Below are 23,136 nucleotides of genomic sequence, written 5' to 3'. Positions count from 1 at the left end.
GCTTAGCCCAGGGAAGACAACTAAATAGGAAAATAATGAAGTGGATCTTTTAATGGCAGAAATACTATTTCTTCCAAACCTACTGAATGGATACTGGATAAATATCATGCTGCAATCATATTTTGGACACAGAGATTAAGAGTATTTATAAGAATATTTATAAGCAAAGTCAACAATATTCCACACATGAACTAAACACAGAGAGAAAGAAAGAAATCACGTAAATACACTGCAGCAGAAAACCTAAAGAAGGGAAGTTTCACAGATGCTGAAATAAATTTTCTTGTAATTTTCTTATCTAATAAGTAAATAAATAAGTCTATTTTGAGAAAATATTTTTCAAGTTTCGCCTCCATCACCACACTCGCTCAATAAAGTGAATGGTTATCTGAGGTGTGTTCATCTCAACCATTCTAACGGAAAGCACTGCTAAGTTTTCAATCTACAAATATTTTTACCAGTACAATTAAAAAAAAAAAAAAAAAAAAAAACTTAGCTCGATAGCTACTGTCCTCCTTGTGAATTTTAAACAGCATTTTTTTTTAATGCTTTGAGTATATTTATTTTTCAACTTTTTGTAATATCAGTTCATATTCATTTGATTTACATGTTCAAAAATTTAATTAGAGCTGAACAGTGACTTTGTTATGACCTGTGGGCAACACATCCCTCTATAACTTGATTTAAATAGCCACCATCTCCCTCTCAATTGTCCATGCTATGCTAAGAATTCAGCAAACTGTTCTAGGTCCTGTGCAGCTTGGATTCCCTGGTATTGCTACTTTGGTAGTATTAAATAGAATAAACACTCTCCTAATCTGATTATCCATAACTGAAGTTTCAATTTGCTCATAATTAGAACTTCTTATGTTAATTACAAAAAAATGTATTGCAGTAGACATTTCAGGATTTCTCTTTTAAAGCTCAGCTCATTCACATACTATCCACTGCATCCTGTTCTTCTCTATTTAAGTTAGTAGCATTTTAACCTGATTTGTACTTTCATCGTAAATTAGTTTAACTATCACTTGAAACAATATTAGAATGCCAGGAGTAGATACATGAAGTTGAATTAGGTACAAAACTTCACCAGACAACTTTTTTTCATATAAGGGATTGCAGCAAAACTTTTTTTCATGTGAGAAATTGAAGCAAAACTTATTTTTTAAGAGAACTTAAATGTTTAATGTTATCATAAAGACAAAACAAAATATAGCATTTCAGTCACTTATGCCCATCAATTCCTTCATCCAACAAACATCTGGTTTAAGAGAATCAAGTTATGTGCAGTTCACATAAAATTATACATGATATTTGAAAATTAAATAGACTCAGGGTTGAGTTAACACCAACTGCTCTTTATTGTTTTATTCATTATTGGAAGCTGTTTCAGAAGGCTAAAAAAAAAAAAAGTATTTCATTTCACGAAGATAAGGACAAATTCATAATTGCAGCAAATAAGTCAGGTTGTCCTTTGCTCTCAAGGAGGTAACCTACTGTTTCACTCCTTTAGGACTTGCTTAATAAAATGAACAAAATCTAGGAAAAAAAAATCAATTAAAATGGTGATAAGTCCCTTAGGACAAAGTTTGGCAGTCCACACATTCTTCAATCATTCTTTCACTTTTTTTCCAAGTAATATAGACTTACTCCATTTTTCTAAATAGTGCTCTTTTCGGTAATAGGACAGTTTCAAAAGTGAGCATGGAAAGCCAATGTGAACCAGCAACGGCTGCTGGATAACAAAGGGGTTAGGAAGTAAAAATATGATAGATATAAAAAATACAGTTGCAAACAAATGCATATTCCGATGATGACAACATAAAGTGTCAGTAGGAGCTGCCAATATAAACACATTTATGTACTGAACCATCTCTAACTAGGCCCTTTACATTGCAGCATAGAGTGAAGGGCGGGAAGATTATTCATTCACTTCACAAACCACAGCAAGCATTTCCAATCTGCAGTCATGAATAGTTACCAATGAATTCCACTTTACAAGGACAAACGAACAAAATAAGAAAGCCTGGAATAATTTCTCATCTTTAAGCACTCTTTATCCTATTTCATGTTAATTAAAAACAAACTAAACAACAAGAAAAACAAAAAACAAAAACTATTCTCTCCATATCACCCACATGCAAAACAATAACAAAAATATATTTTCTACATAGATGTTAAAAAAACATCTATGAGATTAATCACAGTCTCAGGCGGGTACTTTTATGTTTGAGTACTTGTGACTAAAGCCTGAACATTAGTCCCAAAAGTCGAGCTCGACACTAGTCTGGAAAGTTATGTTGTGTTCACAGAACGTTTCCCATCCACAGCATCTTGGATCAGATACATAAATAAATAAACTTTATTCCCTACACTTCAAAATAGATGCTGTGCTTCATAAGTAGCTATGACCAGTAATTTCAATGACAGAGAAATCACATTTATATGGTCAGTATAAGGTTTTCAAAGCATTTCAGCTAAACGGGCAATATGACAAAATTACATTTTAAGTCAGAAATTGTAAGTGGATGTGCCTTTCCAGGTAAGTTAATGTAAAAAATAATATACCTTTATAGTGTATTTCATATTTTGGACAAAATCTGTATGCAGACCTGATAAGGGAGAACTGACTTCAATAAACATGGAGAAGGCTAAGCTACTCAGCTATATGTCCACCTCTCTCACATTCCTGATCTTCCAGGTGCAGTTCGAGGAAGCAAAATCTCTCCCAGTGTCAAAGCAGAGCAAAACAGAGACCACTGCATGACACTGAATGTGTACAAGTTTACAGAGCGGGAAACATGCAGCCCAGGGTCCTGAAGAAGCTGGCTGATATGGCTGCCAAGCCATTTTCCACCATATTTGAAAAGTCATGGCTGTCAGGCAAAGACCAGATAAAGAGAAACATCATTCCTATTTTTAAGAAAGAGAAAAAGGAAGATCTGGGGAACTGCAGGCCGGTGAGCCTCACCTCTAGGCCTGTGAAGATTGTGGAATGGATCCTTCTGGAAGAGATATTAAGGCACATGTGAGATGAGGAGGTAATTCAAGACAGCCAGCATCAGCATGGCTTCAGCAAAGGCAAATCACGTTGGACCAATCTGGTGGCCTTCTGTGATGGATGGTGGACAAAGGAAGGGCAACTGATGTCATCCTCTTAGACTTCAGACCAGGCCTCTGGCATGGTCTCACACCACATTCAGATTTCTAAATCAGAGATATAGGCAGACTATTCAGTAGTTGGATGGTCACAGCCAGAGGGTTGTGGACAACAACTCTATGTTCAGATGGAGACTGGTGACAAGTGGTGTCTCGAAGGGGTCCGTCCTGGGACCTGTAATCTTTAACATCTTTATCAATGACACAGACAGTAGAATCAAGTGCACCTTCAGCAAACTTGGCCCAGAAAGCCAATGGTATCCTGGGCTGTATCAAAGATGAAGCCAGCAGGGAGAGGGAGGTGCCTATCCCCCTCTACTCTGCCCTTGTAAGGTCCCATTTGGAGTATTACATGCAGGCCCGGGGCCCTCAGCACAAGAAAGCCTTGGAGCTACTGGAGTGGGTCCAGAGAAGGGCCACAAAGGTGATCAGAGGGCTGGAGAACCTCTCCTGTGAAGAAAGGTTGAGGTAGCTGGGTTTGTTCACTCTGGAGAAGGCTCCATGGAGATCTCATTGCAGCCCCGCAGTACTTAAAAGGAGCTAACAAGAAGGAAGCAGACTGACGTTTTACACTGACTAATACTAATAGGACAAGGGGGAATGGTTTTACAATAAAAAAAGGGAAGATTTAAATTAGATGTTAGGGGGAAAGTTTTCACTCAGAGTTTGGTGAGACGCTGGAATGGCTGCCCAGAGAAGTTGTGGATACCCCATCCCTGGAGGTGTTCAAAGCCAGGTATGACTGGATCCTGGGCAGCCTGATCCAGTGGGTGGCAACCCCTATCCACAACAGGAGGGTTGGAACTAGATGATCTCTAAGGTCCCTTCCAATCCAAGTCATTCTAAAATTCTATGTAAGATACACTTGCCTGACTAGGCATCTGATGTTATTTCAGTCCCTTGGAAGTACCCTGATGGCTTTTAAGAAAAAATGGTTATTTTGAAAGTTGTTTGTCATATAAGGAGGAGTGCCTAAAATAAGATGTCTACAACACACTTCTCTAAGTTTCCATTATTGTCAAAGTAGATCCTTTCAATACTGTTAAAGTCTAGAAAGTCATTTGGCTGGGCAAATGTAAGTGCTACTTTAGAATAATGAGTATTCCTTTGATTCTATTGACTAAAACCTCCATTGACTAAACCTTGGTGTCAGAATCCAGTGTTGAATTCTTCCCTACAAGTTTGATCAGCTGTCTCGAGTATAGGAGTCTAATGCTATCCATGATGCCCTGGAGCATCCAAAACATGCAGAAGGGCTGGCAGACTTAACATAAGCACCTCCAAAAGACTTATGCTAGTCTGAATGGCAGCTGTAAAACAGACAGACCCTAGAGCAATTCAAATATATCTAGATACCTGTGTTTATGCAAATAAATCATGTCCTACAGTTCCTAACTGCAAGTTCATTTGGAGTAACTAGTGCATTAAAATGATATGTTAGCTTGCTTCAAAGTAACTTCCCTACATTCAGGTAATTTATCTTTGTTGATCTGAAACAAGTGACCAGAAGATCTTCCCTTGCCAACCTAAAGAACATCATTCTTTAAGATACTTAACTCTACATTTCTACTTTACCATATAATAACATTAGCCATAACTTTTAAACTGTGCTTTTAAAGAAACATTTTTATTTGGACAAATATGCCCGTATTTTCCAAAATTAATGATAAAATTCAGTATCTGAAAGAAGAAAAAGAGACTCCATACATTTTTCCATAAAATATGTTATTTTTTTGTCTACAGGACATTTAATTTTTTCTCACTCGTTATCACAAAGGCTTAAAACATTAAGAGCTCTTGAGATTTTCAGTCTCCACCTGATGTCTGACACCCCATAATGATAAACATCAATTTGATAGTAACCACAAATTTGTTATTACTCTGAAGTTAAAGAATAAGAAAGCATGTCATAAAGATTTGTTCTGTACACTTTCTAAGCTGTTGTTACATGTCATACTCTGTCAGTAGCGTATCAAATGTAAGAGGTTTTCTGTATATTCCTCCATCATTCCTTCCCTTCAACTTGTTCTCGCTGCTCCAAAGGTTCCTGTCCCTTGCTATTAAACATGCCAGTTCAACCATTTGTTGGCTACATTCCAAAATCAAATGCCCAAGATGAAATGGAAAAAAAAAAAAAGAAAAAAAAAACCTCTAACAGTCTAAAAAGATGGGGGTTGGGTTGTTTGTTTAAAATACAATCATTTCATAGAAACACTTCAGACAACTAAAGAAATAACTGAATAAAGGCAACTCATAGGACAGAACTATTGGCAAGAATAGGGAGGGGAACTTCTTACATAGCTGCCAGGTGAACAGTAACATGGAGCCACTGTTCTACTTCATATCTGAAAAAGAATTCCTGACATAGAGAACATAACTGACTAGATAATGAAATCAAAGCATGCAAATCGACAATGGCCTATTTTTTTTCCCTAAAATCAGATTGCCTATCTATTTGCCCTGTCATTCATGAGATTAATCATTATTATCCATTATCTTTCTGCTGTTAATATTTTACAAAAAATAAAAATAAAAACAGAAATAAATGTGATATGTTATTTGAGAATAATGTATACACTTAAGCGAACATGAGAGCTCAGTATAAAATCTACTCTTCCTCCTTTACCTCTTTTACTTACCAGCTAAAATAAATGTTATACAAGCACTTTCTATGTGAGCTTGTATGAATTCGTTCTGGCAGTACATACGGTTTTGGATAAACAGTTACCAGGAAATATCAAGCCAAAGAGAGGAAAATAATGGGCTGAAAGAGGACAGCACAGAAAGTTCACAATCAAGCCACTGGCATCAACAAGATCTTACAATTTGGTCTACATAGAGCAGGCTTGCATTGATACAAACAGTGAAGGACTACAAAACTAGATATATACACATATATACATGTATGATGAACACGTAAGTCAGAGCCTGAAAGCCACTGAAGCATCAATAGGACCTTTTACTTTGAATATACTTGGACTGCTCTACCAGGTGTTGCTCCAGACAGGTAGCCATGAGTAAATACTTCAGTGTAGGAGTGAACTCTGGGAGTCAGTAAGGGAATGCGATGTATGAACCTTCTATTAATACTGCTTCATTCTACACCAAATAACAACTTAATGAGTAAAAAACATCGCAAGAAATATTGGTTATGATTGGTGTTTTCTCCTGACTTGATTCTTTGTTACGGAAAAGCTAAGAGTGGTACAGATGTTGACTACTGTGTTAAATGGAAGATACAAAACTACAGTGCTCCTGGAGATACCAACTCCTGAACTGCTTCGTAACCGGCATTCTCAAAGCCTGTCTCCACTGTACCTATTTGGGAAGGACCTTTGACACTTTTCACATGTCTTAAAGAAGCTTGTTTCACCACACGATCATCCTGTATCTCAGTATGCTGGTTTGAGTTAAATTAAAACTTTGCTGTTAGTGAAATGGGAAATAATTGGTCATCATTACCTGATTTTTTTTTCTTTTTTTACAGTTGCAACCTTCAATCCAGCGTACTACAGAATTTGGGTGTTGAAGAATAGCCCACCTTTTCATGTTAAGATGAACTTAACTTCCTTGGAATTGAAACCTCATTAGCCTAGTTTACTAAATTTACTTAGATGACATCTTCCCATGTTGTTTGAAGATACATTATCAGTTGCCTTTCAATTTCTGACTACTTTGTTGTAGAAGTTATGCTTTCATTACCTCTAAGAGAATATGTTCAGTACCACTGTTCTACTAGCTATTTTTCTTCTCTTTGGGCCTCACCTCTTTCCTTTTTTCAAGAGACCTGAACCATAACTGAAATAAAGTCACTAGAAGTGTCCTGATCTACTTCTACAGCATCTTAAACTCCTGTAAACCGAGGCCACCAATTTACAGTGGAGGCCATTCCTCCTGTCTCAAGGCACACATTGACACCTTTCCCCTCATACAGACAACCAGAATTTGTTCTGTGTAGCAAGGCACTTCAGAGGACTGGTCTGCCTGGAAACTAGTCCTTCCAAAAAGGGAAAGAAAAAAAAAATAAAGGATTAATTTTCAGTTGGTCTGAGCAGGGAAACAACCTGCTTACCATACTCTTGTTTAATTAGAACACTGTTGTTCAGGGACAGCAGAGAGTTCTTAACCTTGTCTAGCAGAAATGTGTTTCAGCCTGTCTTGATCTACATAAAATGAAAATGTGGTTATATCAGAGCATTCATCTCACTTTTAATTTAACTAGTATAGGTGAGAATATTAGTGAAGACACTGCTGCCCTGCCTTCATCAGGAACTAGAAAGTGTAATGCTTGGTACAGGCTTTTAAAGGGACAATACTGCTAGGACACGCTGCCAGATCTTCATTGCTCATAACATATGCTGGTTAGAATAAAACCAGTAAAATCCTGTTCTCCTGTTAGAACCACAGTTACCTTCAGCTATTAAAGCATACCCAAACAGCGGCTAATTTTTTCAGCTTACCACTAATTCTTGCTCTACCAATCTTGCTCCCCCAGTGTACATTCTTCACACGATTCTAAAAGCATGCAATAGACAAGCCTAATTTTCAAAAGGACTGCAAACTTCCATGCTTTTCCAGACTGGGAAAGCAGACTTGTCCCACATCTGACTTACTTTTCCCATTATCTCTTGAGGACTGGCTCTTTAAGTAATTACAAGAGTCCAACTTCAGAGTTAGAAGAAACATTCCTTACAACCAAAAAATTGTTTAACTTCTTTTTTAATTGCACATCAGATAAATTATAAAGATGTCTTGAAACACTGCCTTTTCTCCCCTCCCAAAAAAGATGTCAAGAATCTTGTCTTCAGCATGAACCTTTCGCTTGTAGAAGAAGATAAAGCATAAGCTGTATCCTCTTTCCCACTACCCTGTTTCTATTTCTTTTATTCAAATAACTGTGTCCATTTCAAGACTGAACCGGGAACTACTGCTCTTCTACAGACCACTCTGAGAATCTCAGTACAGCATTCCTCCAAAGTGCATAACTGCCACTAATAACTACATATTAACTCTGCTAGGATGCTCAGTAAGTGAATCAGTAACAATTGTTCTTTATCAGGGAAAATACTTGTACCATCAGAGCTTAAGCAGCAACCTGGGCTGAGAATATTAGTTCCTTACAATGTTTGCTGCTGTTCATCACCTAACCAAAAGCAACATAGTAGCACAACTCAAAGTAGTGATAAGCAAATATTAAGAAAACTGGGTTTAGTTATTCCAGAATAAATGAACAATCCAGCTTTGTATTTCACATAGCAAGGACTAATATAGATGATTTCTTGCTCACACAAAAACAGACGCAATATACACAAACCCCAAGATCTAAACATAAAATTCTTACCTTGATAGTAGCCATTAGCCAGGGCAGACTCCACATACAGATGAATAAACAGCTCTTCCCTAACAACACCACTAATGGATCTAAACTCAGAGATACAAATCTCAACGTTTTACTGTTTTAATTGTTTCCCTGGTAGTTACTTCATCTTAGAAATGTCCTAAGATTCTCCACTGTTCTTAATAAATGCCAGCATGTAAAAAAATAATACTGTTAAGCATCCATATAAACACAACAGAAAGTTAATGGTAAATTTTAATTCTTTAATCCATTATTAAAGTTAAAAATATTAACAAATATAGTATTACTATACTTTAAGATAACTGTGACATCATAAACATATCTGAATCACAAAAACATTTTGTTTAGTCTATGCCTGCCCTTTCCTGGAATTTGTTTATAGGCTGTATTTGTTTTCTCATTTGGGAATGTAATGCATTGGTCAGATGTTCTCTTACCTTTTCCCCATTAATTTCAGAAAATGTTCTATTATTGGACTATTCTTTGAACTCAATTCAACAAACTCAATTAGTTGATGGATCACTCCAGCTGTAGTCAATAGTTCTTAATAATACATTTTATCTCACACTGTTTAACACTTAATAGACCTATTTGCTAGCAGACGAAAAGTTAAGAGGTTTTTTTTCCTTTTGAGCACAAGTCCTTCAATGCCATCTGATCCTGAAAAGTCACGAGATGTTGCACCTTAAAGCATGAGTGTGCTATAGTCAAAGGATCGGATACGGAAAGTCTGATATTGCCTGCAGTTAGCATCAGTATCTCAAATCAAAGCCTGAACAAATACAGACTTCAGAAATGACTTGAAAAATATCATCTCCTTTTTCGCAGGCTTGCTTTTTGGAAGTATTAGGACAAATGTTTGTGCACTTTAGAGTTCAGTTTTCTCCACTCTTCTGCTAACCCAGGAAAGCTAATGCTACTTTGTTCATTCTGCAAAACTTCCATCCGTATTTGAGCAGCAAAAGAATTATTAAAATCATAGACTCATAGAATGGCATGGGTTGAAAGGAAATCTTAAAACCATCGAGTTCTAAGCCCCGGCCATGGGCAGGGAGACCTCCCACTAGATCAGGTTGCTTAGTTCAATTTGCTGCGCCAAAATTTTGTCTGTTACATCTGTAAAGTCCCCCTAAACAAAAGTGCAGCTTACCAAAAACAATTAGGCTATGCAAGTACAAACAAGGACAAAATAAACATTACTCATGATGAGCATCTGAAAGAAAAAAGGACTGGGAAAAAAAATTAAGCAGTGAAAAATTTAATGAGGTGAAGCTATTTAACTTATCAAAGAGCAGGAGTGAAGATCTAAAGGTACCTACACAGGAAACAAAATTTCAATAATGTAAGCAGTTAATAAGCATGTAGCAAGCAAATGTGGAAAACAAAAAAAATAAAGAAAGAAAGAAAACGTAAGGTAGACACTAGATGAACTTTGAGTGAGATGTAGAAGAATCCCTGTTACTTTAAATTTGAGAAAAATATTGACTTGTCATGAATGCAAAACATCCAGTACCCTGTCTGCAGTTTCGAAGTAACATCACCAGATTCTTAAGAGGAACACCAGCTCCAAACAAACTTCTGGAATTACGAAATTCCCATAACAAGTGAACTGAGCTAGCTTTCCAAAGTTAGTGAAAAGGAGTCATACTGATCTGCTGTTACGATTAGATGTATACGCAGAAACAAAATTTGAAAATTAACCTAGTGGAATCTGAAGCATAAAACAGTTTGTGTAAGTATTTGGAAAGTGATACAACAGAAAAAAATAGCACAAAGTCTGAGCTTTTGGTCTACCTTCGAAACTCAGTATGACACTGAGTTGTTGAGAAGTCACAGCTGACCGTTCAAGATGCTGTACTCTGTGATAAAGCGTAACACGTAGCTATGTACAAACTCACTCTAAATAAGTCAGTCTCTATAAAAGAAGTATAGTTATTTTAGCATGCATTATAACATAATAGGGGGGGGGGGGGAAGCATAAAGAAGAAGGAAGATATTAAAGCCAAAACTTGTACAATGAAATACAGTGCTGCCCTAGAAATTACCAATTAAAAGCCCTTCATACTTCAGAACCTTACTAGTGGAAATGATTTTCAGCTTGGTAAAAAAAATCCTATTTTATTTTGTGTTTACAACTATCTGAATTCATATGTAGAAAAATATTTGGAGCTACTTTCTGAACTTTTAAGGGAAATAGTTTGATGTAAATGGTTATGCGTGTGCTTACATAAATTCCCTTTTGAACTGCTTCAATATTTGAACTCCCAACATCCTTACGAATGGATGGAAGCAATTATTTCTGTTCTGATAAACTTGAGAAAAAGTGGTGAAAGAACCACAAAAAGCAGAGGGCATAATATGTTAAGATTCACAGGAACACTGACTGATCTAAGGAAATTCATTTTAGCTGATCTAAACCGCATGCTCGATTTCAAATGGCTTAAAGGATTGCAGAGAACAGCACTTGATAAGACAAAAGCATTTTAAAGTTTCATAAAAAGAGAATCATAGAATCTTTGATTCCATTTTTTTTAAGAAATTTTGTAAAATAGCTACTGCAGGCATAATACTTTGAAAATAGTAGAAGCCTTGAATACGTGCTCATTTATACATGGACATATTCTTGAAACTGATTGGCAAATATGATCATTTCCTAAAATAGTAGCTAAAATACAATATAATTATGCTCAAAATAAAGAGAAGCATTTGATTATGGATTGTTCAATTAACAGGTCTTTGGGAAGAGAGATGTAGTGATGAAAAAATGACTCCACTGAACGATCAAAATACCATGTAGATTTCCAAGTACAATCGTGAAACTGCAGAAGTACTTACTAAACTGCAGCACAGGTTTAATTATTATCTTTTTTGTAACATTTATTTTCAGTAGCTGGTTACAAATATAGTCAAAACTATTATGTAAACTGAAATCTGAAATAACTATGATTCTTAGAGCTTTCAGTTCTCACACTTAGTTTGCCACTCAAATAAGGAGAAAAAAAAAGAATTCACCCTCGTAGGACTTTGAGTATGTTAGTTCAATGCAGAACGGTCAAAAAAAATCCTTCAGTATTCACATGCATATAGGAAGCTTAGAAATTCAAAATTTGCCCATATTGGTATTTTAAGCATCTACTGCCACAGAAGCATGCTATTCAGAACTCTTAATCTAAATACTCCTTATACGTAATTTCTAATTCTACCATTAATGCCCCTCCCACTTACCTGTTTCAAGTTTCCACATATGTCTGCACTCATTACCTGTGTCAAAAACAAGTGCAGATTTCCTCTATCACAATAATTTAGCTCCATTTCCGCACAGATATGATCTCACAATCCTGAGAACTATTTCAAAGAGGAGAAACAGAAGAAAGTAAAATCTATTCTTCTCTATTTAGTCATTAGTCACCTAGAGTTTTATAAAAGTCACTGTTTCAAAGCATGAATCACCATCTCAGAATACCGATAAAGTAATAACCATAATAAAAACACCAGTGATGAAAGGTAATGACAATCACTTCAGCGACTTAAATCTCTTTCCCTGCACATTCTGTATGGATATATAGAAAGAGGATTTAAAGGGTTTCCTAGTTGTAGTTCAACTGAAAAACAAGCTAAAAGACCTACAAAACTTTGAAAATGACAAATACTGCTTAGCAGCTCAACAGTCAACATTCTTAAACAATCCAACTCAAAAGTCAAAGGCCAGATCTCCAAGCTCTCAGCTGAGATCGTGCTTACAATCACAGCAAATGTTGTGTCAGTAAAGACAATGCTGCATTCAAAGAAAAAATAGAACTGGAGAGGGGTAAGACATAGAAAATACTGATTATGTCTACATTCAAATAGTCCAATGTTTTGACTTCTTATTAATATATTTATTAACTTCAGTCCATAATTATCTTGTCGGGGACCCTGATCATTCTAAATACGTGCTATGTTGAAATTAAAAACAACAAAGCTTCTGAAGAGCAGTTAGTTGTGCATGTTGTAGTTTAATACTGATCTATCAAAAAATGTAGAAGATTCAAACATCAACTGCTCACTCACATCAATGAAATCTCAGGTAAGGATACACATAGCAGTTACAGAATTAAAGGTATACTTTTCAAGAATACTCTCCCAGAAAATGCCCTTGTAAAAGAACCACGTTCTGCCTAAGAAAATACTCAAAATGATTAGGAAAAATATCTAAAACATATCCTAAGAATATCTAAACTTTGCCTATTTTTCAAATCCCTTGCAAAACAGAATATGGTTCAGCCATTTTTTTTTGGTTGTGTCTTTCCCATCTACCCCGAAGAGTGGAAAAAAAAAACTTTAAACACTTCAGTTAAAACTGTTGGAAAGTAGAGATTTGACATGTTCATTCTTTTACCTCCCAGATTATCAGTGTGCAACAAGTGATCTTAGTGCTTTCAGCAAATGGTTATCAGTATCTTTGTATTGAAATTATCTGCTCCGGGCAGTCAGGTAAAATTAAGGTTGAATTCTGTGGCCATCTTGCTATTGCCTCCAACTTAACAGTGATCAAAGAGATCTTTATGCTAGGTGTCCAAAACAGCAGAGTCTCTATAACATTAGTATTATTTCAACAACAATAAAAAAAGAACCATTAAAAACTGCTGAATATTCAGCACTACATGAAAGATAAGCATTTGCTTCTGTTAAGAAATGTGCTGATTATTTTAAAAGATAGAGCAATGCTCAACACTTTTCACACAGCACTGCATACCCAATCCTAGACTTTACAAAACAAAAGACTGAACAGAAATATTTCTAAACCTCCTGACATCTTCAGAAATTCTAACAAAAGACATTCCTCTTGATTGCTCCTCCAAGTAAATTTCAGACACTGGATTTCATTGTAGACAAATGCCAAGAAAAAAAAATCAATCAAACAATTAAAACAACCTACTAAATTTCACCATCTAACAAAGGAGGAACAGTGCGTGTTACATAACTTAGAAAAACGGCAAGACATTATCATAAATCCTGCTGACAAAGACGGAGCTGGAGTTCTTTGGAATTGGGATCGTTACACTAAGGAGGCAGCAAAAAAATGGCAGAAATGCATTGATTTAAAACGAGCTATTTTTTTTTTTCATCTAGAAGTTGTAATTTTTTTTTTATGCAGAGTGGAATTCTGTATAAAATTTATGCAAATTATGATGAAAAACAAATTATGGAAAATGCCAGAACTCACATGCCAAATAATCAGATACCCTACAATGGTAGTGCGCTCCCGATTTCCTGAAACAAGCATGTGTCTTACGATGACTCCTGGCACTGAGCCCACTGTTGAATTCCTATCTACATAAATACTGAGTTCTTTGCATGCACATTAGTCTTGAATGAATATAACTTCCAACAATACCAAGTACCTCCTCTCTGCAGCAGACATTTGGTGGTACATAACATTATCACCTTGATAGAGAAAGTTAAGCTGTTAAGCTTTTACAGTTCAAAATAACCCATAAAGTCTACAAAACATTACTACCACCAAAAATGGACTAAATTAATTAATATTTCAGAAATTCATTAAAAATTAAGAATACTCATTTTTACAACTTCCTAAGTTTAGCAGAATATGTTCTTCCACCCAATGGTTTTACAGTTAAAGAAGAGAGATGTCTATTCCCAAGGAAATACTGTTAGCTTTAGTACTAAAAAGCAATTTTTCATGTCTTCTCTTCATAAAATGTATTGCATTTATCTTACAAATTTTTTATTATAGGAACTGATCCTACCAGCACCAGCATATACTAGTACAGTATCTAGTATCTTGTGTATAAAAGGTATTTTATTTAACAGAAGAATATTTTCAACATTTATTGAAACGTTCTGGGACTTTTCCTAGAAAATGCGAGATAAACACTGTAATACAACTTAATTCTGCAATTCATGACCTTTGGTTATTTGAACATGAAGAAACTTCAATGTCTTTTAACCCATTTTCCATCACTGAAACTTTTAAGTCTTAGCTCTACAAAAGCCAGCTCCAGACCAAACATTTCTGGCATACGTTATCATTCTTCATCCCAGTAAGGTGATTGTACACGTAAAAGTAACAGGCCAGGAGCCAGCCTTACGATCTAATATTCTACATCCCTCCCCCCACCAAGAAACCTCCCGTTGAGCATCATCAATCCAGTTCCGACTGCTACCTTCTTCTCTAATCTCCCCTTTTGTTTATTTTGCAGCCTCACAAAAAAGACTTCGCCACAAGGCAGCCCTCTCCTGCCCACAAAACTCCAGCACTAACAACTTTTATCTCTTTCAACATCTTAAATTCTTCTCCAGATGCAAATACCTTCTCCCTAAATGTTCCCCCCATTTATTTCACATCAGTAAACCCAAAAGCAAACGTTGGAAACCTGGCTTTCAACTCCTACGTGTTTCTAAAAGATGAGCAGTCTGAACAGGGAAGGGCTCAGAGACACAACTGATGAGCTGGGTACCTACCTACACCTCTGGCTTCTGTTGAAGAATATACCTCAACGGTACTCTCAAGTGCACACATCAGTCCCTACGCAATCAGAGCTCCCTTTTTTCACACTCATAACTGGAAAACATGCCCATCAGAAAGAAAAACTGAACACACTTTGAAAGGTCACCTATACCGCATCCACCCATAATGGCTGCAAGGATACCTGACTGCCAAGGGAAGAAGGAGAGAGTGAAACAGATAAAAAACTGCATAAATTCCATCATTGAGGGGGTGAATCCGGGTACATGACAAATGAGATAAGGACAGCGGCATACCAGCTGCTGGCTTTGGCTTTTGTATAGCCCCAAGCCCTTGATGACACTGTAGAAGACCAAATTAAGGAGCCCTTTAAAAAAATAAAATAAAAGCAACCCACAACTGCCTATATTCATTGCCCATTATGTTCACAGACAACATTTCACCGAAGATTTACGGGAGCAAGCACTTATGGAACTAGCCATAAATCAGATTCTTACGAATGGATTAAAAAAAAAGATTCAAGGACACTGGTACACTGGTCCCACCTCATGCACCATCCACGTGAAACTAATATGCACTGTAGATACTGCTGGTGGAAGAACAAAATACTACCATGTCAGTTAAAGAAAATGGACGAGGGAAGAAAGCACGTGCAAAAAATAGGATAATTTTTAACGCTCTGTCTGTAACGACAATAAAAGGATCGGTTACATTTTCAGACAAACTGCTGAAGATCTGAACTACTATGACATACTTGTGAAGAGTCTCCAGATCGCTGACAGAAACATATTCAAAGGACATAGAAAACTTCGGTTTTCCTATTTGATTTTGTGCACCTACATAACTTCCAGTTTTCATTCTGAATGGCTCTTTTAGGTAAAGATAGTTTCTTCAAGGGGATGGGAAATAAACGTCTTTTTCATTCTTGAAGATCAACTCAAAGTAACTAGCTGTAGCAAAACCCAGTTTGCTCATCTTTTGCCAGACTGAAGGAGACCACAAAAAGAAAATAAGAGAGATTTCTTTTCTTCTCTTCCCTCCTCTTCAGAAGTACTAACAACTTTTCTCTTCTTGTTTAGCCACTAAAGGAGGAAAGTGATAATCCCTTTGAAATTCAGCACTTAACACCTATATGGTAGGTGATAATTGCTGCATTCCAAGAGGATTAACACAGTGGAGCCTACTTTACAGTGAAGTCAGACCATTCTGAGCAGAGAAAAGTTTTTCTAAAACCATGCCTACCCAGGGAAATTTGATGTTTCCCACCGGTTCAGTGTGGAGGAAGATCCGGTAGCTTCAGAAGTTTTTTTTTTTCCCAGAATGACTGCGAAAAGCTGCAGAAGAAATCAACTGGTGTTAAAACAGAAAAATCGGACCTTTTTGCTCGAAATTACCGCACTGTAAAGAATAATAGAATAGGAGTGTTCCTAAAGAAGCACACAGCAGCGTAATCAAGGCAGCTGGTGAGACGTTGAGGTTGTCATAGCCTAGCTTTTGTTACAGTTAGAAGGACATTTCCATCGGCATTAACAGTGGGCACTGCTATCAATCAGTAGAGACTACAATGGCTTTGCCTAAATTGCAGGATTCCTTCACTCCGCAGTGCTTCCCGCAGACTTGGGGATGTACTGTAATAACTCTCTGTGTACAAGCAGAGATATCCAGGACATAGAAGATGGTGCACACACGTCTTATCTTTACAGGCAACCAGAACTTGGCTAGGGTGAGCATCCATAGGCCAAAATCACACTGTACGTCAGAGACCTATCACATTTGTTCTGAAATACACAGCAGGCCAAGACTGAGTAAAGCAGATAGCCAAGAGAAAGGAATTTGGCTTTCACTGCGTTCATGTTTTTTTTTTTTTCTTTCAAAGATTCTACCTCTCCCTCCGTTAGCAATGATCCCACTCCCATTTTCTGCTGTTAAATCCAGCGTTATAACTGTTGTGTATTAAGCATTTCCCTTCCAGGGCTCAGATCATGATGCTGCAGGGAGGACACAGACAATTTCATGGCACACCAGACCACCATCCATAAAAATGAAGGCACAGCTCCCTCGTTGCCACCACCATTCATTGTTGTTGCTTTTGCCCATTCCAGTAAAACAGGACAGCTGTTGATGGAAGTACACAGTGACCTGTTTTCCCCAAAAGATCGGGGTTAATAAAAATAATATTGTAAAAGTGGGAGGTAAGTGGGGAGCATTTTTAACCGAGTGCAGAAAGTGGTCACACAAAGCTGCAGAGGCACAGCTACACCAGAAAGAAATCAGATGCCTGGAGGAAAAAGAAGAGGGACCAAATTATCTAAACCAGATCTGCTATCAAAAACGCTGCAGTATCACCGCCTTACTTTTACAGAAAGACAATAAACAGAAGATATCATGAATCTGATAATGGAACAGTTTATCTGATTCCCTTACCTATCATATCTATATGCTACATTTATTTAAACATCATCTACTAATGTATGGATTTATTTCATACTTGCTTTTCATTAACTTTCAAACGGCTGTTGATTCCTTACTATGCATGTATGAATGCTCCAGCTATTGATTTCTGCTGGTGTGTCACCAGAGGAACAGCCCCTTTTGGTATCTCTAGCCAAATATCATTTACTTCAACGGAGAAAAAAAAAAACAGGGAGGTTTTAATACATTAAAAAACTTTATTTTTTACTTTTCTGATTAATTTCTAAAGTGCTCCTCGAGTTTCCTTGTTCCACCACCGTACAGCCATCGCTAGCATAAATTGAGAAAATCTGGCAGCTGTAAATGTCAAGATTATGCCCTCCTTATTACTGATATTCCTCTCTGCAAAGCCCTTAGATCCTCTGATCATCATATATGGCAAACAAGCACTTAGGAACGATGTCAAAGAAACTACTTAAACATCCAGGCAACTTTTAAACTCTTAAAGTGAAGATAACTCCAGACAGACGAGTAGATTAAAAATGGTGACTGAAGACAGAATTTTCTCCCAGGCAAATTGCCAACATTTTTTGAAAGGTAAACTCAAGCTTTTAATTAGCATGAACACTCCTCCCTGTGAGCATTGCTGCTGCCTGGATCGTCTTAAAAAGGAATAAAAATGGCATCCATGACTGTGCCATGGAGCTCAGATTTCCTGCAAGCACAACTGAGAAATTACAAACCACTGTCTGAAAGCAAAGCCGCGGAAGCTGAACCAAAGGTGAAGAAATCTGTAAAAAGCGAATAATGCCGCAGCCAAATCTCAGAATCACAGAAATGCACAGAACCACAGAATGAACATAAACCGAGTAAGAAGAAAGGAAACACATTTACGATTGGTTTCTTCTCCACTTTTATTAGTGGTGGGCTCTTAGTTACCTATTCCTATTATTCCGGTTCTGTAAATTAAAATCTCTACTAACAAAGCTAAATCAAGGACGATTAGTATCTCCTCATTTCACTTGCCTTCCTCCCGCGGTTCAGAATGAAGTGAAAGTTATCCTCAGCATGGCCTGTCATGGTGGGCAGTGGTCCAAATCAAGAAAACTGGGTCAGGCATCTTTCAAAGCTAGCATCATACGCTCTAGCAAGCGGCATTATTCATTTCTTTCCAATACAATACGAAGTTTCATACATTAGGTTCATAACAGTATTTTATTCCACGTGCAAAATTAATATGCTGACAGAGAAAATGACATACGTATTATCCAATTCTCTGAAATGATGCCTATAACACGAATATTGTTTTAGGATGGTTTTTTTTTTTTCCAATTTCTATGTCCACTGCACCATTTTATAATTATTAGAAGACACTCCAGGGCATATGTTGTGCTGGTATACAGCGACTTCTCTGGTGGTTGAAATCATTCAGCCCGTGGACTTGTGAATCACAAAGCACCCACGGCTGAGCAAATCCTTGTACGACACATGTCATGTCATATCTTATTGCTTCAATGCAACCCTTGCACTCCTACCATATCACCAGTAGCGAAACACTTAAGTGCAGATGGGCCGAGCGCTGCTGACATCACACCCCCTGGAACGCAGTGCTGTAAGCAGAGGTTGTACTGGGCTATTAAAAGCATGGGGCCCTTATCTGAGCTCAGGGCCGCTCTAAAGAGGAGTTACATTGGGTACCAAGCATTCTCAGGCTTGTCCAAACTGTGTTCCAGAGGGGCTCTGCGGGTTTAATAAATCCCAGCAGTCTTTTGCAGTAGTTTGAAACCAGTCTATAGTTAGCTGAGCTACTCATTTGCATGGCACGGGTGCCAACGAGTTACCACATCAGACATTCCCGGAGGTGCCTGGCCAATAGCAGTGGGTACAACCAGCGCTCTAATCAGTGTTGAAATCACTGATAGCGCTGTCTATCTACACTATGACAGACAAAAGCTGAAATGTATTAAACATAGCAATCCATCATCCTGCAGATGGGAAGCAGGAGCCAGCAGAGTTCAGACGGAGTGACTCCCGCTGCTAACAATGGCTGAAGTACTGACAGTTCAGCACTCCTCCTTCCTACTCACCAGACTCTTCTCCCAGCTTCGTAAGAGCAATAAATGAACAAACAGCTCTCTGCAGAAGAAGGATTTAAACTCTGTTGACTTTCAGATAGATATTATTCTCAGAATGCCCATAAACAAGCTTAAAGAGACATCAGTTCTCTTCTAAGAAAAGGGAAAAAGGGAAAAAGTTATTATGTGAAGGGACTGTGAATTCAAATAAATAAGAACAGCAATGACAACAAGAACAAAAAACCACCAAACCCTAAATATGTGAGGTGCATAAATCTCATCTCAACGCAGGAGACGTTTACAAGTTAAACATGTAGCGCCAGCAGTGCTACATGTGGTCCAAATGAAGAAATAATACGTGGAATTAATTATTATTTTAATGTCAAGACTACAAAGCGTTAAAGGGGAGAGAGATGACTAGTAGAATTTTAAGAAAAATAGGTCCTGAATAAAGTAATGCTAATTATGAAAGTTGATTTTTCTTTCCCGACTTATTTCTTGTAGGACACATGAGTCACACAATATAGCCAAAGGAAAAACTGCAACTGCTAACACCACATTAGTAAAGTATAAAAGGGAAAGACACTTTTCTTAGCATTTCAGCCTTGTCATTTCCAATTTTCTGCTCTTTGGACATGCTTGTATTCAAATTCTGGAACATCTATTCAGCATATCAATCCTAATTAGACAATCTGGGTCTGGAAAGGATGAGAGCTGGGTCATTTGCATAATTTAATCATAAATACTCAGTGATACATATTTCCAAATGCATTTGTACAATTATCTTTTCATCCTTGGGGCAATGGTATTAATATGATTAGGCAATATTTCTGGAAAAAACAGACAAGTATGCACTCTTTTTAACTGCAGCTTAGGGCGATATGAAAAATTAATTAATTTCTGAAGAAAATCAATTTCTGTACGTGACCACATTAGACACTGCTAAACCAAGACACACAATTCTTTCTCAATCGGAATATTATATCGTTATTTTCCAAATTCTGATTGTTATGTGAATGTTTTGATAATAAAACTGTTAGATTATTTAAATATCTTCATACATAGGCATGGAAAAGTGACTATTTCTTTCACGTTACCCTGACATTGCGCTTTAAAATCATACTGTTTGACCAGTCAATAGGAAACCTTAGCATTTGGTCTGAACTCATCTTATGTGATCTTTTATTAATGCGCATTATACTGATTGAATTCAAGGACAGCAGGAAATAATTCAGCTCTGTAAACCAGAGCAGAAAGAAATAGAACCACGTTAACCTAAAGTGTTTTAAAATGAGTATAAGGTTGCTTGCTTGTTTGTTTTGCTACGAAGAATTAGAAAAGGTGTTCCTTCAACAGAAGCACGCTCATTACAAAAATGTTGTGACATATGTGGGATACAGCCAAGCACCCAGGTGGCTAATCTCATTTTTAGAAGAAAGATACTGCTTTGTATGTTAATTGGTGCAAAAAAAGAAAAAATATTTAAAAATACATTTACGATTTTATATGTACCACCTTTATTTCTTCTCAATCAACAGAAAAAGTAGAAATTACTGCATGCAAATGTTCAATATTCATTTAATTTGCATGAAGGTGCTTGAACAATTTTTTTATTCTAACAAGCTCATTTTTCATGCGTTTTGTCTTTCATCCTAATCTAGCATCTGTCATTCCTTTTTGAAGTTATTATCGGCCCAATTCCCTCTTGGACATGGTTGCTGGGTGACCGGTATCTTAGCACCCACTTTGACAGGAACAGATGTGAATCTGATCAAGAGATTTCCCATGAGTACCTGAAATCACAAACAACTTTCGTGAAAAACAAACAGCCTCACTGTCATCGTCCCTCTCTCACCCTCCTTTCTCTCCCTTCCCCCACTCCCCTCCAAAAAAAGAGTACAAGGAATTTGGGGAAGTTATTCAGCGTCATTAAAATGTATTACAATTTTGCAGGTGCACAGCCTGAATGTTTTCCTAGCTGTTCCAGTATTCAAACAGAAACTCCTGGGTTTAAGTTTTAATAACTATGCTTTGAATACTTTGAAAGATGACTGCTCAATTCTAAGGTCACTATCTTCTAAGCGCTCCCATGTTTGACTTGTTTTAGTCACCTGAAAGCTCTAACTTCAACCAGCGGGATTACTCACGTCAGTAAATTTCACATACATCCAAGCATCCACAAGTTGTTTTATAAACTCATAACCCACATTCTGATTAGAAACAATGCTCTTTGATCATTCCCACACTTGGTTGCTGGTATCTATGAAACTCCTGCATATGAAAAATCTGTCAGAGATGGAGGGTGCTGATACTGACAATATATAAGGACATGTATAACTTTATCCCTCTAAATTATCTGGCTAAGATGTTACAGTCAACAGGACTCCTCACACAAGCCAAAGTTCCCTTCCTGCTTGCAGGATTAAGACTTTTATGCGCAGCCCAATATTCATTGCTGCACATCTGATGGGTAAAACTACAAAGAAGCCTGGGAATCACAGCTATATGCCTCTGAAGTAAACTCCGAAATACACAACACACAGGTAACAATTTCCAGATATGACTATATTTATTTAACAAGTGCATCTCACAAACTGTTTCTTTGCTGAGGCTATGCTGAGGCATCATCAAGGCCTGTTACTTGCATGTTACTTGCATGAGTCCCAACTCAGTCATGTGTGCTAATAATAGTAGGTAGTAGTAACTTCCTTTATCAACTTATCTTTGTCTTCTTTTATCTATCCTGTAAATGAGTTGATTAAAGGAGATGGAGGTAGTAAGTTCTTTCAGGTACATAATAAAAACACAAATACCTAATTCACAACTAGCATCTCTGCCACAAGAATCTCAGTCCCACATCAAACTCCATAGTAAAGTGTATTTCTTCTTGCATACTTTTCCAGACATCATACTAAGCACAATCTTACTTAGCAAAGAGAAAGGAAACAATTCTGATCCAAAGACTGAAAATTTGATCACACATATTTAAACTTACAATGCTATGTGGTCAAATATACTTTAATACACTATCAAGCAGCTTTTTAGTTTTGTCTCTTCACTATGCTACTCTTCACGATGTTCCCAGCCCCACATCCTCAGGGCTCTTGTCCCTACTGCTGCTGTGAGTGTCAGCAACTGTGCTTCCCAGACAAAGAATCCTCCATATTTGAAGTCTTCATGATGACTAATAAAATGGGGCTTCCATTAAAAACTGTACATTTGCACCTTTCATTTCTTCAACTTCAAGAGTTGTGTGAGGGGAAGAAGGAGAGAAAAAGAAAAGTCTGGGTTATGAAATCCAAATATATTAATTTGTTCCTTCATATTGAGTTGTTTTATGATTAAACAGATAACAAAGGAATTTTTCCTCCTTAGCTTAGATGCACAGAAAATTCAAGACAAACACTTCAAAGGCAGTGAAGAGATGGCTCATCTTAAAGATTTCCCTTATTTACCATGAAAATCAGAAAGCAAGGCAGCTGAAACACTTTATCTGTAAGTCAAAAGCCTTAGCCTAGTCTGATCTATATTTGCTCTAGATACAGCATGATTAATGTATCTTTCACTCAGCCTTATGAACAACAGAACTACAAAGGAATAGCCAGTAAATAAGTACTCAAGAAAATGCAACTAGACTCTTATCTTCTATTAAAAATAATTTG

The 23,136-nt window shown here is 37.0% G+C and overlaps 1 protein-coding gene and 1 non-coding gene across 8 annotated transcripts in view; both read right to left on the bottom strand.

Moving 5' to 3' along the window:
• The window catches only part of DACH1 (dachshund family transcription factor 1), a 369,319-nt gene that overhangs the window by 333,555 nt on the left and 12,628 nt on the right, over positions 1 to 23,136 (bottom strand). The window lies entirely within an intron of this gene.
• Positions 16,072 to 16,174, bottom strand: MIR1743 (microRNA 1743). Its single transcript, NR_035241.1, has one exon. It is a non-coding gene; the product is annotated as a microRNA 1743 (primary transcript).

The sequence above is a fragment of the Gallus gallus genome, chromosome 1, assembly GCF_016699485.2.
Source record: "Gallus gallus isolate bGalGal1 chromosome 1, bGalGal1.mat.broiler.GRCg7b, whole genome shotgun sequence".
NCBI classification, from domain to species: Eukaryota; Metazoa; Chordata; class Aves; order Galliformes; family Phasianidae; genus Gallus; species Gallus gallus.
The sequence above is the reverse complement of the archived record's forward strand: the minus strand, read 5'-3'. Positions and strand labels throughout refer to the sequence as shown.